Source organism: Lepus europaeus, chromosome 14 (assembly GCF_033115175.1).
Source record: "Lepus europaeus isolate LE1 chromosome 14, mLepTim1.pri, whole genome shotgun sequence".
In the NCBI taxonomy this organism is placed as follows: Eukaryota; Metazoa; Chordata; class Mammalia; order Lagomorpha; family Leporidae; genus Lepus; species Lepus europaeus.
This window is the reverse complement of record NC_084840.1, coordinates 72,430,354-72,445,927: the sequence shown is the minus strand read 5'-3', so window position 1 is coordinate 72,445,927 and position 15,574 is coordinate 72,430,354. Positions and strand designations below refer to the sequence as shown.

The window sequence follows — 15,574 nt, the reverse complement described above, 5'->3', positions numbered from 1 at the left end:
CCTCAGATATGTTGTGTCCATCTTTGGCTCTCTGATGGTACATTGCAATTCAGCATCAACAGCTGTTGCTTTTGCTTAAACTCTGTTGATTGGAGAGACAGGCGCATGTGCAAAGGTGTGTGTGTGTAAATGTCTTACTAATGAACACCTGAGAAAATAAGGAAGATGGTCATAAAAATCTGGTAGTCTGAATTTGGGAAACTGATTGGAAGGAAAAAAATGACTTTTTTATGAAAATAAGGAAAGAATGGTTGCTTCACTTTTTCATTGCATCACTTACTAGCTAGTGAATACCACAATCAGAACTGAGCTTTAACCAGAGCAAAAACAGTGACTATAAATTTGACATCTGAGAACCCATTGACAGTATTGTACACAGAATTAAAAGATAGCAGTTCCACAATATGTCTATACTGCAGCCAACAAATGCACTGACCATGGCTATACCTTTTCAAATGCTTGTTTTTATTTAGGCTTTTACTGCTTTTGAGGGTGTCAAAGAAACACTTGCCTGAAGGAACTATAATATTTATCAAACCATCGCCCAGTGGGACAGGGCTTCCTCTTCCCAGTAACTGTGCTAACACTCTAGGATTGCATCTCATTAGGCTGTTTTAGACCATCCTTGAACACAATGTGAGGTGAGGAAGCATGCTGATTGGTCAGCATGTTTTTCCCACCACCACCACTTTTTCCATGGGCATAGGGAAGTGGGATGGGAAAAGAGACCATCAGATTCACCACTATCTTACAATCTACAAGATAAGGAAGAACAGCACATCAGAGACAAACCTGGTAGCATTCTATGAGCTTAAGGGATGGATAGATGTAAGCAAATACAGCTGATGTCCACTTTTTACACTCCTATATATTCATCCCACATTGCCTTGATTCTATCAGCAAGCTAAGCATCTGTGCCAGAAAATGCCACTCAGTTACTGGACACCTAATTGTAGTGTATGTGAGAAATGTGTTTAGAATCTGTTCTTAATCTCCATCCCCAATACCATAGTTTTGATTAAGTCTCAAGTTGTTGCCATCCTGGACTACTCCAGTAGCTTTCTAACTGGTATATTTTGCCTTTTCATTTTTCTCACATTGTACTTCGATGTGCAAAAGTTTTCAATTGTTACTTATTGGAAAGGCAGAATGATGAAGAGAGGAATGGAGAGTAAGAGAAAAAGAGAGAGAAATCTTCCATCTGCTCGTTCACTCCCCAAATGGCCACAACAGCCAATTCTGGGCAGGCTGAAGCCAGGAGCAAGGATCTCCATTCAGGTCTTCCACACAGGTGGCAGAGGCCCGCGTACTTGGACCATCACCCAGTACATTCTCATGCTCATTAGTAGGGAACTGGATTAGAAACAGAGCAGCCAAGTCTTGAACCAGCACTGCTCTGATATGGGATGTCAGCATCACATGTGACAGCTTAACTTGTTGTGCCATAATACCAGTCCCAAAAGGCTTCAATTTTGATGAAGCCAAATCTATCTATTGTTTCTTCAGTCACTGAAGTGTTGTACCAAAGGAATCATTGCCTAAATACTTAAGCATTTAAAGAAAATAGCTATGAATTTATATTTATTCACCAATAGTCTATAATAAATTGCATATTTCCATAGCCACATTCTTTATTGCTTACTAATTTTTACTTATTGGCTTAAGAGTACAGAAATATAAGTATAAAAATTATATGGCACATACCCATACTCCCTTTACCATAAGTGTCTCTACAATAAAACTTAAAGAGTACTTATTTATAAATATATATGTACACATATTTCATTTTATTTATGCATTTATTTGAAAGTTATAAACATTGATGGGGATAGAGATAGAAACAGAAGAGAGATGATAGAGAGAGAAAGAGAGAGAGATATCCCATTTGCTGATTCACTACCCCAGTAGCCACAACTGGGACTGACCAAATCCAGGAGCCAGAAATTCAATCTGAAATTCCCACATAATGGTAGAGATCCAAATATGTAAGCGATCACTGTTGCCTTTCGCAGAGCTGCAATAGCAGGAAACTAGTACGTAGAGTTGAGACAGAACTAAAACGTAGGCTTTAGAATATGGGATGTGAGGGGCCGGTGCTGTGGCTTAGTGAGCTAAGCCTCCACCTGTGATGGCAGCATCCCATATGGGCACAGGTCTGAGTCTCAGGCACTCCTCTTCTGATACAGCTCTCTGCTATGGCCTGGGAAAGCAGTAGAAGATGGCTCAAGTGCTTGGTCCCCTGCACCTGTGTGGAAGACCCAAAAGAAGCTCCTGGCTCCTGACTTCAGATCAGCGCAGCTCTGGCTGTTACGGACATCTGGGAAATGAACCAGAAGGATGGAAGACCTCTCTTTCTCTGTCTCTCCCTCTCTGTGTCTATAGCTTTCTCTCTCAAATAAATAAATAAAATCTTTTGAAAAAAAAAAAAAGAATATGGGGTGTGAGTAGTCCCAACAGTAGCTTAATTGCTACATGAAAACCCACTCCTGTAGTATTTCTATAAATAACAGAGGATGCCATTTATAGATTTTGCTCTCTTGAAACTATTGCCTCTTGACAGCAGTTATCATTTATCGTATATGCAGAAAGTTCTTAAACTCAGCAAAAATTAACTGAAAGAATAGAACAAATAAGATAATAGAATGAATGTAAGAATTCAGTAAAATCACAGGATATAAAAATCAAGACATAAATATCAGTTGACTTTTACACTACAATCTGAAAAGGAAATGAAGAAATCTGTCCTAATCACAAAATACATATTAGATATCCATAAAGCAACTGAGATTAATGGAACTGTAGACACTCAAATTGAACTATCTACATTTTTTGAGTAGTTTGCTTATCAATTTCATATATAAAGTAACACTGTTTCAATGAGCTTTTACAGAGTAATACACCACTTCAAATTTTAGTACTTCAACAAAAAAATAAAATAATAGCTCACAATTCTTGGACCTTCTAGGATGATCACCACTGGGCATATTTCTGTGTCCAAACCTGGGTGGTGAGTGAGCTGATGCCTGGATGGCCATCTTCATTCACATGCATTGCAATTGGTATGATGTCATCTGCAGTGATAGGAATAACTAGAGCATTGTCTCGCAACATGCAGCAAACTAAGTTCAATGCCTTTACACTGTAGTTATTGGGTTCTCAGAGCAGTAAGAGAGAGAACACCAAAGAACAAGAGCATTTCTGCTTGCAAACATTAGCTAAAGCAAATCTCATGATCAAGCCCAGAGCCCGTGAGGAAAGGTACCACCAAATGGCATGTATCTAGAAAAAGGAATTACCATGGTCAGTTTTCCAAAGACCCCCTGACTCTCTGCCCTTAGACTAAATAATTCCTCCTCCTCTTTCCCCCATGCAAAAAATATATCTCTTCCTAAGAGACAAATGTATCATTCAATTACAGCATCAACCTTGAAGTAGAGAATCTTTATGATCTAAATAAGGAATGGATATAGTTAAAGTTCTTTGATGCAGCTTTTTGGGTGAGGATCCTCTTGATAAAGAAACTTCTGTACCCAAAAGACAAGTTCTCTGCCCCATATGTTCAACAATGGTAAGAATAGGATGGATAATCAAAGGAAATATTCTTATTTAAAACTAAGAAAATTTACAGGCATAATTAAATAACTAGTCTAACAGAATTCTGAAGCTCTGTTAGGAAAATATTGCCAATTTCCCATACAATGAACTGGTTCTATTTAGGGGCTCTCATTCTGTTAACTTCTACTGGTCCAAGGGAATGATTCATTCAGTCATTGCTTTCAGGATCTCAAAGATGCACCCTCCAGTTTCAGGGCCTTGCAGATACTTAAGGGAAGTAAGTATTTGCAGAATACCCGGGAAAAAGTATTCCTTTTCAATAAGATAGGACTTAGGCTTCCAACAGGGTAGATTTCTCAGTTAGCTTTATGTCAATGGAAACTTGCAGGATCAGAGGCCACTTTTCACTTTGAATTATTTCATTTTCTTTTGGCTTAAGATGACAGGTTTTCATCAATATAACTCTCTTAAAAACGTTGTGGGTTTTCTATTAATCTGATTCAGGTTTATTCTATGTCCTAAATGCCTAATCCAGTAGTCCACCAGTATTTTTCAGACAAGTCATCTTTACTTTAGGAATGTCAGACTGCTGTGGACCATGCCCTGAGGAGAGCATGAGCCTTTCCCAAACATTAGCTGAGAAAGTTCTCGCAATCTTTTTTGAGGTTTGGACAAAGGCTCTTACAGCTGCACACTTGATTCAATGTTAATTTTGATGGCGTGTTTGCTGGCAGCACCCTGGATTTGAACTTTACCTCAAGAATATTATTTAATTTAAGAATATTTTAATAGCTAAACAAGCCTGTAGATAAGAGGCTTATTTTCTAATCCCACATACTCTAGCTTCTCTACTTTGTAAATTCAGTTTGTATATCAACCAACGTTCTTTTTAGGTCATATTTTTTTTTCCTCTATCATCTTCAGTTAGACGTAAGCTGTAGATACATTTTCCATCTTTTATATTACTGCAGAGAATAGTTTTGCTACTTGTTTTCCTACTACCAGGTGCATTCCTGCATTTTTAAGCCTACTGTAAACAAATATCACTGTGCTGTTTCATACTACTTCTCAAGATTCCATATACCCCGGCAAGTGATGTTGTTTTAGATTTTGGAGATGGCAATACCTCATTCCTAGGGAGCAAATTCTGAATCAGTCCTTTTTGCTGTATAATTAATGACGCTGAAGGTTAATGCTTATAATAATAGTAATCACTTATGTAGATCATGATTCTACCAGGTATTTGAGTGGTTCTTCTGGTTTGAATAGCACAAGTGACTATAGATGGGCTCAGTCATGAGTCTTCAGTGAGCAAATAGGTACACTAGTGGCTGAATAACATAGGATGATCACTTGCATGTATGGTAATTGTCATTCTCTCATCTGGGAACAGGTGTGAGTGGGGTTTTTGTATCTGATAGAGGTCATATGATTCCTAAGGGCAAAAAGAAAGTTAACATCACTGTGTTGGATATTGTGAATAGTGGTGCAGTGAACATAGGAGTACAGGTATCTCTTTGGTAGGCTGATTTCATTATCTTTGGATCTATATCTGGTAGTGAAATGGATGGATCATATAGTCAATCTGTTTTTAGCTTATTGAGTAAAAAGTCTCCATAAAATTCTCCGTAAAAGTCTCCATAATGGTTATACTACTTTACATTTGCAATAGTGGTGTACATGAGTTCTCGTGCCACATCTTTACCAGTATTTGGTATTTTTGGCCTTTTGGATAACAGCCATTCTAACTGGAGTGAGATGATAGCTCACTGTAGTTTTGATTGGCATTCCTTGATGGCTTCAGAGTTGAGCATTTTGTTTTATTGACCATTTGTATTTCTTCTTTGAGAAATGTCTGTTCATATCCTTTGCCCATTTTTAACTAGATTTTTTAAAATTGTTGAACTTTTGGAGTTCTTTATATATTCTGGATGTTAATCCTCTGTCATATGAATAGCTTGCAAATATTTTCTCCAATATGTCAGTTGACTCTTTATTCTGTTAATTGTTCTCTTTGTATGCAAACACATTCTAGCTTGGTATAATCCTGTTTGTCTATTTTTATTCTTATTGCCTGTGCTTTTAGGTCTCATCTAAGAGTTTTGCTTCCTGTGGCAATGTCCTGAAGTGTTTTCCCTATGTTTTCTTCTACTGGTGTCATAGTTTCAGGTCTTATATTTATATATTTGATAAAATTTGAGTTGAATTTTGTATAGAGTGACAGAGAGGGAAGTCAAGCTCCAATCTTCTGCATAATAATACCCACCAGCATCATTTATTAAAGACACTGTCCTTTTGTCAGTGTATATTTTTGGTGCCTTTGTAGAAGAGTCATCAGCTATGGATGCATAAATTAACTTCTGAGATTTCTATTCTATTTCATTGGACCATGTGTCTGTTTTTATGTCACTTCCTGACATTTTCAACAAGTAGGTGAAACTGGGGAAAATTATGTTAAGTGAAATAAGCCAGACACAGAAAGCCAAATATTGTATTTTCTGTCTCATATGTGGAAGTTAAAAAAATAGTAGATCTGAACTTAGAAAGTTCTTAGGAAGAATGGTGAAAATGGGAATGGAAGGCTGGATTGTGGATACTAAAACAGTCAGGTAACAGGTTTTGGGGTTCTGCAACATAGTGGGGGTGACTATAGCTCACAATAATATATTATATACTCTCTAAAGAACTGGAAAATAGGAGCAAGTAGGCTCCAAAAGCAAAGAAAAGGAAATGGAAAGCCTAATGGCCTTGTATGATAAGTTTATGCTCTGTAATGTACTGAAATACTGCACTGTACCCCATAAAAATGTACAAGTATTACATGTTCATCAAAATTCAAAAAATAAATTGAAAAGCAAAGCAAACCTTAACTTGCACATGCTTTTCAAGTCTCTGTCTGCACCTTTTTTATCACTGTTGTTTTAACTAAAAAAACACTGTGTAGTGAACCACAACGCAATGACTTTTTAAAAATCAATCATATGTAGTAAGATCTATCTTGAATTATTTCTGTGGATCACGAGTATCTTGTGGCTAGTTTGATTTACTTGTACTTTTTTTATTCCAAGTGTATATATTCCTCATTGGCTCTGTCTGTAACTGCTTGAGATTTAGTTCTGATGATAATATTCATCACCTCATCTACACAAACGTCACTATTTCTATTTCAAAGGACAGACCTCAAAATGGTCTTTCTAAGTTTCTCTCTTTTAAGGTACTTTTATTTTTAAAGATTTATTTATTTATCTGAAAGGCAGAGTTACAGAGAGGCAGAGAGAGGTCTTCCATCTACTGGTTTACTTCCCAGATGGCCACAACAGCTGAAACTGAGCAGTTCCTAAGCAGGAAGCCAGGAGCTACTACTTCTGGGTCTCCCACGTGGGTGCATTTTCTACTACTTTCCCAGGCCATAGCAGAGAGCTGGATTGGAAGTGGAGCAGCTGGAACTAGAACCAGTGTCCATATAAGATGCTGACTGCAGGCAGTGGCTTAACCTGCTATGCCACAGCACCAGCCCCCTCCTTTGAGGTACGCTTGAGAATCCCAGCCATCTGTTACTTTTGTCCTCTCTGGATGCTCCAATCTCTATTTCTATTCTTACTTTTCTTATTGGGCTATGAATCATAGTGTTGTGTCACAAGCCCCAGATTTGATGAAGATAGCAATTTTAGAAGGAATCCTTTTTTCTGAAAGGCATCCCCAAAGGGCATAGATTATCACATCTATGACACTTCTTTTTAACAATTTTAAATGCCCTCTATGTCTCTGGTCTATATTGCTTTTGTTTTCCAAGCAAAGTATACACTCAGGAAGAATAACTAATTTAAAAAAATAGGTCTCATTTGCCACAAACACTCTTCTTTGTCATTTTTTAAGGATATAGTGGCATATGTTTAAACATTCAAATGAAGACAGCTCTTATGAAAACCAAGTCTGCATAAATGAGCTGAAACAGATTTTAGCCCCAATAAAGTCCAAATAAATAGGCAAGAAAACAGATTTATGAGGTTTTTTTTGTGTATATAAATATATATATATATATATATATTTCAAAATCCCTTGGACTAGATGCTAATACATGTGAAAAATATAAAAAATTTGAACAAATTCTGATTTTCCCCCATTGATTATGTGGTGTCTTGCTATGGGGAAAGTGCACTGAGCCCTTATTGCAGGTTCCATTGAGTAGATTATGATAGGGGAAATGGTTGGTTAGAAAGTTTACCTTATGTTCATATTGACTATAATAAACACCTAATCTTCAGTCTAGGTTTGTCTTTTCAATATAGTGTATACACACACACAAATAAAACAAGTTATGAAACCCAGTATTTGCAAGTTATGAAAGCTAGGGAGAATATCCATGCAAAATTCCACAGTATGATATTTTAGTACTGATATTTTAGCAGGAGTGATATCATTACAATTGTATCCTGCGAGAATTTTTCTTCCATTAAAGTAAAATGACTGTGGTTAACTTTGTGTCCTCACAATATGTACAGCACTTTGATAAATGCTTTCCACAAATTATTTAACAAATGCAGGACAAAGTAAATTGGAATTATCTGGTTTATGGTTTATTTTAATAAAATAACAATTTTTTCTTTATCAATCATTAACATCATTCTCATATTACTACCAACATGGATCTAGTAAGTTAGATAATTATTAACTTCTCATTTTATATTTTTCAATGTTGGCAGCCATGAATTTGAAATTATTTTACCAGCAATTACATGTAATCAAATTTTTTATCATATTAATTAGGTAATGCCAATTTGATGATTATTTCATTTGTAAGTCAATATCTTTAAAATGAAGAAGAAATATAGCCAGACAACCATTTCTGAGAAGAAAACCAGTCAGTTAAACACAACAATAACCATATAGTTTCTTAGCATAAATGCACAAGTCCCACTCGAACTGAAAACTTTTTAATCAATGTTGCACTGTTACTATAGGGATCACTTATATTTTGTTCTCAATGTTTCTTTAAATAAACTGACAGAGTGCAAATAGTTTGGTTGTTGTTTTCCTTATGTTCTGGATATGACTAGCACTGAAGGCTGGCCAATGACCATGGACCATCAGCACATACCAAAAAGGAATATCATCTCCCAATAATATAAAGTGTGGAGGGAATCCCCTACACATCTACTTTGTCAGCTTTGGGATATGTTTTTCTTATGAGTGTTGATGTGGAACTTCAACTTGAAGTTGTGTTGACAGAAAAATTTCCCTATTACATAGATGTTAGTATTGCAATGGTATTGGTTAGGAAATCTGTCAGAAAATTTATGTTTTGCTTTGCTGTATCTAGAAATTGTCAAGTTTACACCTTTATTTTGTGCTAAATATCATATGCATATTTACTCTGAACTCTGATTTTAATATATAAATATTTTATCATTAAATTTAAATTTACAAAACAAGAATTCTGAGATAGCATCATCAGGTCCTGCGTAATCCTCATCCCATGTCCCCCGTTGCCATCTCATATTCGGGTGTTTTTAATAATGAATGAACAACACTCAGCTTCCCTTGCCTTTTAAATCCAAATTCCTCTGTTTAAAGGGTACCCTGAATGCATAGACAAACTTTAGGGAAAAACTTATGTGACCTATACATTGCAAAAAGAAATTTAGCAATCCAGCATGTTCACAAAGAGATCTTGGCATTTATGATTTTTGCCTATCTCCACTTTTAGTAGCTGAGTGATCTTTGAGAAACAATTCAAATTATTCACATCTTCTTTGCACATCTGCACCACAAGAATCCACAGAAACAAACCCTTCATATTTTGGGAGAATATTATATAAGAAAGAATTAAGATTTTGAATATTGCTTGGTATTTTTTTAACTTTTATTTAATGAATATAAATTTCCAATTTACAGCTTATGGATTACAATGGCTTCCCCCTCCCATAACTTCCCTCCCACCCACAACCCTCCCCTCTCCCGCTCCCTCTCTCCTTCCATTCACATCAAGATTCATTTTCAATTCTCTTTATATACAGAAGATCAATTTAGTATAAATATTTCAACAGTTTGCACCCACATAGAAACACAAAGTGAAACAAAATGTTTGAGTACTAGTTATAGCATTAAATCAAAACGTACAGCACATTAAGGACAGAGATGCCACATGAGGAGCAAGTGCACAGTGACTCCTGTTGTTGACCCAACAAATTGACACTCTAGTTTATGGCGCCAGTAACCATCCTAGGCTGTCGTCATGAGTTGCCAAGGCTATGGAAGCCTTCCAAGTTCACTGACTCTGATCATATTTAGACAAGGTCATAAAAGACAGAGTGAGGATAGTAACCAATGATCCTAAGAGTGGCATTAACCAGGTCTGAACAATTATACAGCATTAAGTGGGAAAGAGGACCATCAGTACACACAGGTTGGGAGTAGAGCCATTGGAGGTAGAGTAGAGGTTATGATTACAAAGGAATGAGACCCACGTGCGCTAGACAGGGTCTAGAACAAAGGACGGAGTCATTATTAGAGGAGCTAAGAAAGGTGCTGTCTAAGCTACAATTAAGTTTTCTGATTGAGAGGCAAATAGAACCTGATAGAAGGGGCTTGATAATAATCTGGTGGGCTTTAGGCCTTGTAAGATAAGAGGCCAAGACCTATCTATCTCTTCACATGGGGTACATCCTAAGGGAGGTGTGAACCTCCTAGGGGAAGGCACTCTGTTGACTTTCATTACTTGGCTGGCCTGGGAGGAGAGCTGGCCAGGTAAAGGCAGGGGGCATATCTACCAAGAAATTGACAGTTCTGCCTACAATGTTGCTGACCCTACTTGGCCATCCCCTCAGCTGCAGTGGTCACTTTGGAAGTTGGGCTGAGTGAAGGGCTTTTCAGCTTAGAGCCAATAAGATCTGTGGCTCTGACCTGGGCATCCTTCGACTCCAGGGCAGGTCCATTTCCAGTGATCCAACTCTTGGCAGAGCTGCCAGGCTCTTCACAAGTTGACTTCTGCTGAAGCCCAGGCTTACCACATTGAAAGCCACTGCAGTGGACTGGCCTGTTGGGTCTCCTTGAGGGCAGATCACTGTATAGATCAGCCATTAATAGGCCTGCCACCCATTGCTTCTGATGCCTTTCTTTTCCTCCTGGTTTGTGTTCAAGCAGATCAGAGGATGCAAGTCAAGGGAGTGCCCAAGTCCCATCTCTAATCTTCGGTGGCCTTAACTACAAGTCTATAGTCACAGGCATGTTCTGTAGTAGTTTTTCTAAGGTAGACAATGCCCATGAGGAAAATTATATTCTCACTTTAAAACTTTCTTTCCCTTTGGTCTGAAAGGGAGGTTTTTTCTATTTACTGTTTACTTTGCTGATGGCGAAGTAAATCTAGCTATCAGATTATATTTAAGCTCTTATTTTGGATATGCTATTACAGAAAAGTGTTAGCCATCTCTTTTATAAGGTCTAAAGATTAAATTGTGCGTCCTACAGATTCCTTCATAATAGAATTAGTTTCCTACCTTGAGGAGAATAGAGAAATGAAAGAACAAGTTGGGCTTAGAATAGAGAAATGAGGGAGCAAGTCATAGATCGCTTGCTGACAATAGCAATATCACATGAATACTTGGCAAACAGTTTTAACCATTAGATAACAACTTAAGAAAACATTTACCAGAAGGTCCAATGCCTTCTATAAATTTTAAGAATCATGTATTTGAAAACACCTCTTAAATATCTAACATGGTGTAGTTTGTTTAGCCAGTAAACTTAAGCACAACCATCTAAAATGTTTTTAGTTTCTTTCTACCAACAAGTATAAAACATATGATGCAGAGATTTAGGTCACATGAATTAAAATGTATCTTTGATTAATTTTAGCAGCTTAAATGTATGGACAATCTTATCTATAAGCCAATTAAAATAAAACTCTTAATAAAATTTTCCCATGTGGACATACAATATGTACACAGATATAACATAGCATAATAGACCAATATAGCAATTTTAATAATAGCTTTTAAAATCTTAAACTCTTTTTGTAGATTGCCAATGGATTTGAATTGCTTTTTGTTTTTAGTAACCTCAGTTAACCATACTTTCTCTCAGTTGGTACTGTTAATACATTATTGGCTTCATCTGTTTTCAGAGCCATCCCAAAGTACTGAATACAATAGAAGTGGCTGGAAAAAGTCCATAGGAACCTATAGGAGGACAGCTAAACACAGAACCAACAACGCTTTAGTTTTATGAGCAGCACCTCATATATAACTGTGGATGACAAAAGACTTTAAGTCGCCATGTTTAAAATTATAAACTCATCAACCAACAAGAGGCACTTGCTTACTTCACAGTATTTTTGAAAGCACCTGTAGGATTTTACAAGTATTTAACCCTTTAGGCCTCTGGGGCTTTCTCATTAAGATAACTATCATGTCTAGTAACACAAGATCATTAGACTTTTGAATTCTCAAACATTTGTATTAATAGCATTTTCCATTATAGAAACTTAAAATTTAGTACCACGTCACATCTTGACAGACTTCTAATATAATCCAAATAGCCTGATTAGTTGTTGTCTCTATAAGATGAGAGACATAGGTTCTTCGATTTTTTCAGTTGGGCCCAAACTGGAACAACCAAAGTCCAGGATTTACTGGAAATTTTAGATTCCAGATTGTTTGAAACTTTGATTTTTTGAATGCCTGTCTAGAATGCCAAGAAGGCTCAAAATCCAAAATATCTGTTTGAAATAAGATTCCTTAAAATCATGTCATAACATAGACCAAATGTGATCATTGTTACAAGGTGATTATTCAAATCTTTGAAAATAAGCACATATTTAAATAACCCATAGCTGTTAATAAATTTCAGCTGTTTTTGAACAATTAGAATTTAACAGACATCAAGAGAACATAATAGATTACTTTAACACATTGCTTTAACAGAGCATCAGAGTTTAATTCTATGTCAAAGAGAAATTGAGCTTCCTGTGATCTTTTGCTGTGAGGTTTCCTTCCTTTATCTTCTTTCATATTGATGACCATGTTTCTGTGTTTCTGTGTGTAACACATCTTTAAGCATCTTTTGCAGGGCTGGACAAGTGGCGACAAATTCTTTCAATTTCTGTTTGCTATGAAAAGTCTTTATTTCACCTTCATTCACAAATGAGAGCTTTGCAGGATATAATATTCTGGGCTGGCAGTTTTTCTCTCTTAGTACCTGGGCTATGTCTCGCCATTCCCTTCTAGCTTGTAGGGTTTCTGATGAGAAATCTGCTGTGAGTCTAATTGGAGATCCTCTGAGAGTAATCTGACGTTTCTCTCTTGCATATTTTAGAATCCTTTCTTTATGTTTCACTGTGGTGAGTTTGATTACAACGTGTCGTGGTGAGGATCTCTTTTGGTCATGTTTATTAGGGGTTCTATGAGCTTCCTGTGCTAGGATGCCTCTGTCCTTCTCCAAACCTGGGAAATTTTCTGCTAGTATCTCACTGAAAATGCCTTCTAATCCTTTCTCCCTCTCCATGCCTTCAGGAACTCCTAGAACCCGAATGTTAGGTTTTTTAATAGTATCCTGTAGATTCCCGACAATATTTTTTAGATTTCTAATTTCCTCTTCTTTTCTTTGGTTTGCCTGTTTCCTTTCCTGTTCTCTGTCTTCTAAGTCTGATATTCTCTCTTCTGCTTTGCCCATTCTGTTTTTTAAGGCTCTCTAATGTGTTTGTCATTTGATCTATTGAGTTCTTCATTTCATTGTGGTTTTTTGTCACTATCACAGTTTCATGTTCTACTAGTTGTTTCATTTCATTTTGATTCCTCCTTAATATTTCATTTTCACGAGAGAAATTTTCTATCTTGTCCATTAAGGATTTCTGTAGTTCAAGAATTTGTTTTTGAGAACTTCTTAATGTTCTTATCAATTTTTTGAGATCTGCTTCTTGCATTTCTTCTATCTCATCATCTTCATAATCTTGAATTGTGGTGTCTTTTTCATTTGGGGGCGTCATACTGTCTTCCTTGTTCTTGTTACCTCGGTTTTTGCATTTGTTGTTTGGCATGTTGGAGATATTTGGTTTCTTCACTGTGGTGTTTTTTCTTGTTATACTATGGCTCTATATTAAGTATACTGTCTGCTTTCAGTGGAGCCTTAGAGGCTTAACTTGAGCGTGGCTTGAGAGCTCTGTTTGGTTCCTCAGGGTGAGGGTGTGTCAAAGGTGACACTCCCAGGTTAGGTGTGGTAAATCTCTCTTTCTTTCATTCTTTTTTTTTTTTTTTTGATTCAAAAGAGAAGTAATTCCACACAGCTGAATGCACAGCTGAACATAATTGGAGGTAGTTAGCAGGCGAATGATATACCCACAGGAGCCAGGGATCGGAAGCTCTTTCCCAAGGACCACACAGGGAATCTCTGCTGCCCTCGGTGTGGGCTCCAATTCTCCTGCAGTCTCCCACTGGGTTGCCAAGTTAGGAGAGCTGCAAGATGGCAGAATAGGAAGGGAGTTCACTGATAGTCGGGAAGAGACAGTTTAATAAAAGTGGAGATACTGCAGGTTCAGGGAAGAGTAGGGGAAGAAACAGCAGAGGAAACTCTTCCAAAACTAGTGATTCACTAGGACCTGCGTGGAGAGCGTGGGAGCCCAAGTTCGGGACACCAGCGGCAGACTCAACACACCAGCGCTGGAACGCGAGGTGAGCCGAACCTCAATAGCCCGAGACACCAGCAGGAAAGCGGAAAGAGTAGACTAGAGGGAACGAGGCTTGAAACTCCGTGGGGAAAAGTTCACCAGGCTAACTAGAAGAGAGAGAGGGAGAAAAAAAAAGTGACCAATATGGACATGAGTTTCTCTCTCTCTGCTCACCCCTCAAAGGCGAGCAAGACAAAGAGCAGGCGCCATTTTGGACATATGTCATAAGCAGGGCGACCTCAGGTCTGCACCGGCCCTGAGCCTAGCAGAAAAGCCTGACTCTGGGGGGGTGAAATAACAGATTAGGATCTAACTTGGTATCTTAATATTTTTAAAATATCAGACTTTCTACACATCAAGCTCAGTGTCAGACATTGTTGAGTGAAAAAATTTTGTAAAGTTACACAAAAGTAGTTGTGAGCCAGCGCCGCGGCTCACTAGGCTAATCCTCCGCCTTGCGGCGCTGGCACACCGTGTTCTAGTCCCGGTCGGGGTGCCAGATTCTGTCCCGGTTGCCCCTCTTCTAGGCCAGCTCTCTGCTGTGGCCCGGGAGTGCAGTGGAGGATGGCTCAAGTCCTTGGGCCCTGCACCCCATGGGAAACCAGGAGAAGCACCTGGCTCCTACCTTCGGATCAGCGTAGTGCGCTGGCCGCAGCGGCCATTGGAGGGTGAACCAACGGCAAAAGGAAGACCTTTCTCTCTGTCTCTCTCTCCCTATCCACTCTGCCTGTCAAAAAAAAAAAAAAAAAGTAGTTGTGAACAAAACCTCAATTTGTCTTTTAGAAGGTGACTTCCATGTGCTTGAATGTTAATATTTGAATATTACATGAAACTATATTGTATTACAGTTTTGTCATGTGTTGTGTGTTGGTATGATGTTTTTGTGTACAATAGAACAGATTTTTTTCCTTTAAACCAAGTGGAAGCAAATATATATTTTTTTTTAACCAGGCAGAGTTAGACAGTGAGAGAGAGAGAGACAAAGAGAGAGTTATAGACAGTGAGAGAGAGATAGAGAAAGGTCTTCCTTTTGTTGGTTCACTCCCCTAATGGCCGCCATGGCCGGCGCTGCACCGATCTGAAGCCAGGAGCTGGATGCTTCCTCCTGGTCTCCCATGCGGGTGTAGGGACCCAAGCACTTGGGCCATCCTCTGCTGCCCTCCTGGGCCACAACAGAGAGCTGGACTATAAAAGGAGCAACCGAGACAGAATCCGGCACCCCGACCGGGACTAGAACCCTGGGTGCTGGCGCCGCAGGCAGAGGATTAGCCAAGTGAGCCACAGCGCCGGCCCTGTTTTATTCTTTATTCTTACCTCTGTCAAATACCATTTATTACATGTCTTTCAGTGAAATATTTA

The 15,574-nt window shown here is 38.1% G+C and overlaps 1 pseudogene; it reads left to right on the top strand.

Moving 5' to 3' along the window:
* Nucleotides 1–651: 651 nt before the first annotated feature.
* The window catches only part of LOC133773460 (threonine aspartase 1-like), a 55,358-nt pseudogene continuing 40,435 nt past the window's right edge, over nt 652–15,574 (top strand).